At 41.4% G+C, this 2,945-nt stretch overlaps 1 long non-coding RNA gene across 1 annotated transcript; it reads right to left on the reverse strand.

Moving 5' to 3' along the window:
* Positions 1 to 25: 25 nt before the first annotated feature.
* On the reverse strand, positions 26 to 1,223 carry LOC123176963 (uncharacterized). Its single transcript, XR_006488718.1, has 4 exons — positions 905 to 1,223; positions 722 to 816; positions 264 to 369; positions 26 to 157 (listed from the first exon to the last, which is right to left on the reverse strand). It is a non-coding gene; the product is annotated as an uncharacterized lncRNA (long non-coding RNA).
* Between the last annotated feature and the right edge of the window lie 1,722 nt (positions 1,224 to 2,945).

Raw genomic sequence — 2,945 nt, forward strand, 5'->3', positions numbered from 1 at the left:
TTGGTGAATAAAATCTGCATTCAATCTGCAATGATGATACATATTTCCAGTACCATTTGCCATGTTTATTTATTAGCAAGTTTGTACTTTTGCATGTGTGAAAATCTTGCCTCGTGAGTTAAATTTGCCTCCTTTATATAAGTAGGATTGAATGCACCTGCAAGGAAAGCTTCATATGTTAATTGGTTTCAAAGTCGGACCATGGATAAATTGCTTGCTTGTGTAATGAAGTTTGGAATGGAGTCAACAATTAAACATCATACATTTCAGCAATCTGTCCAAATCATGTTCATTTTGGGGTCCTTCTAAGAGTGCTTGGAAGTCTGTGGTGTCATAATCCAGGGATGTTGAGTAAACTTCAATCTCCGCCTGTCATCAGAGCAATGAAACCTATGTTAATGCTAGGATTTTGATGAACCCCTTGCGAATTCTATATCCCAGATTGTAAGAGCTAAAGAACGTGGACCATATATGAAGTATGCTAGTCGACATTTATATATTACATCCAGTTTAAATGAAAGTTGAATAAACGAGGGGGTATGCTTACTTTTTATTGACTATTTTGGTTGTGCTTATACCCTTCTTTCAGACAAATTATAGTTTTTTTAGAAATGCAGGGCAGCTCCATTTTTATCGAAATGAAACCAAGCATCCAACTAGTCATGCGTGGTGTCTAGCTTTAATATGTGAGGTGATCGATCAACAAAGTAAATATATATACCTGGCTTGGGAGAGGATCAGCGAAGATGGGTGCCCAAATCTCTACTTGTTCCATTGTGTCAGTGAGAAGCTACCACACTGGCCCAATGTAGGAAACTGAAATCACGGCTAAAGTCAATGTGTTTGACTAGCCAGCGCCTGCTAATCAACTCTGGACAGAACATAGACCGGATGAATAACGTACCTGCAGGCTGCAACCGCGCGCAGGTCCTCGGGTGCGCCGTGCCGGCAGCTGGCTCCCCGCGACGAATGTCGGACCAGCAGTACGTTTGCCGCCGGCCGTCCAAGATCGTAGCGGCAGCTTGCAGAGGACCGGCCTCTGCTTGGAGACACCTCGTCCCTCGACCTCTTCTTGGTACGTATACGTGTTAGAGAATGGCCGGGGAGACAACTCTATATACACGCATTGCCAAGCTAGCAGCTTCCGGGAAGCTGCATGCCCCCTGCACGGTTCAGTTCCTCGACGACGGCGGCCGGGAGAATCGTGTCTGTCTGCGCGTGTGTTAACCTCGAGTACGTTTGATGACATGCGATGAGATGTGAGCTTTGAGCTCGCAACTTTCACACTAGTGCAGAACCGGACTTTAGCATCGGTTTGTAAGGGCCGCAACCGGCACTAAAGAGTGGAGACTAAAGCCCCCCCTCCCCCCACCCATACCGGTTCAGCACGAACCGGCGCTAAAGTGCCACCACGTGGCACCAACCGGTACTAAATGTTTGGGGGGGTTGGTTTTAATTTTTATTTTTTCATTAATTTTGTGTTTTCCATTTAATTCTTTTTTGTTTGCTGGTATTTTACGATACTACATATTGTACACGTTATGCATATATATAAATAGATTTTATCGTAGAACCGATCATATATATATATATAATCGAATGTCTCACAACCATCATTAATTATTCACACATACACATGTATATATATACAATTTCTCCTACATGTTGCCTTGGTGCCTTCGGAGCACGATGACAAGTGGTTCATGGGGCGGTAGCGGGTAATAGTATTCTTCTTTGGGATCTATGACCTGGTCGAGCAAAAATCCCGCTATTTCCTCTTGCAGTGCTCGTATGCGCTCTGTTGGTAGGAGCTGGTCCCGCACCTCTTTAAACTGTTAAGAAGGAGATCAGTATGCATGTGTATTAGTTGTGTAACTAGATATCGACAATCATGTAAGATTTGTGAATAGTGTTATAGCAAACGTACCCAGTCCTGTCTATCAGATTTGCTCCTTTCGGACGCCATCATGCGAATGTTCTCGCAAACGTAGTATGCACACACTTCAGTCCCCGGCGCCTGCTTCAGGGCCTTTACGAGAATAGAATTTAATCAGATAATTATTAATCAAGCATGTTAATTAATTAATGGTTGAAACAAGAATTAAATAGATGGTAGCTAGCTAACTAGTACTACTTAATTACTTACCTTGGGTCGATACCAACATAGCTTTTGTCGCCATTTTCCTGGAGTCACCTTGATGTACTTTGCCCAAGCCCTGCCCGCCGGCAAATAAAATTAATAAAGGGGTTATTAAAAATAGTTCATATCAGGAAATGAAGAACTAAATAGGCCGAGATATAGTTAATAATGATTGAAATAACCTGTCGACTATCCCCTTCACGATGCTGTAGTCACTATCTTTTTTAAGTAGTGAGTCCAGTACTTCAACTTTTCCTTCGTCAACTTTAATGTCTAACAACATCCAGTGGAAGCTGCATGCGCATACGTTTGCATGTATAAATTAAGCGGGCATGTGCATAACACTAATCAACTATAACCGTAAACCCTATACACTTATTAACATCTAGGTAGTAAGCAAAAACAGAATTTGTAGTACAAGACAGTGTGCCTCACTCGAAGTTGTAAGGAAGTAGGATATCTTCATTGCTATTGAGGCGCTTCAAGAACTCTACCATGTTTTTCTCTACATCTTGTCTACACCATTCCAATTTCCATGTGTATTCATTAACGGTATTTGGGTCAATGAACCCAATGCCATAGCGTCCAGCTTTTTTCATTTCATACATCTTCATCCTGCATAATACTACAGAAAAGAATATATAATGACGATATATAATTATAGGTAATTAATGATCAATCAATGAGCACTAGAGCTAGCTTGAGACTTAAATTACAGAAAGAAATCACTTACAGACAATAGCAACTGACGATAGATTTGTCGAGTGCATCTTGATTGAATAACTGAAATAGTTCTGAATACTCA

This window comes from Triticum aestivum, unplaced genomic scaffold (assembly GCF_018294505.1).
Source record: "Triticum aestivum cultivar Chinese Spring unplaced genomic scaffold, IWGSC CS RefSeq v2.1 scaffold53220, whole genome shotgun sequence".
Classification (NCBI taxonomy): domain Eukaryota; kingdom Viridiplantae; phylum Streptophyta; class Magnoliopsida; order Poales; family Poaceae; genus Triticum; species Triticum aestivum.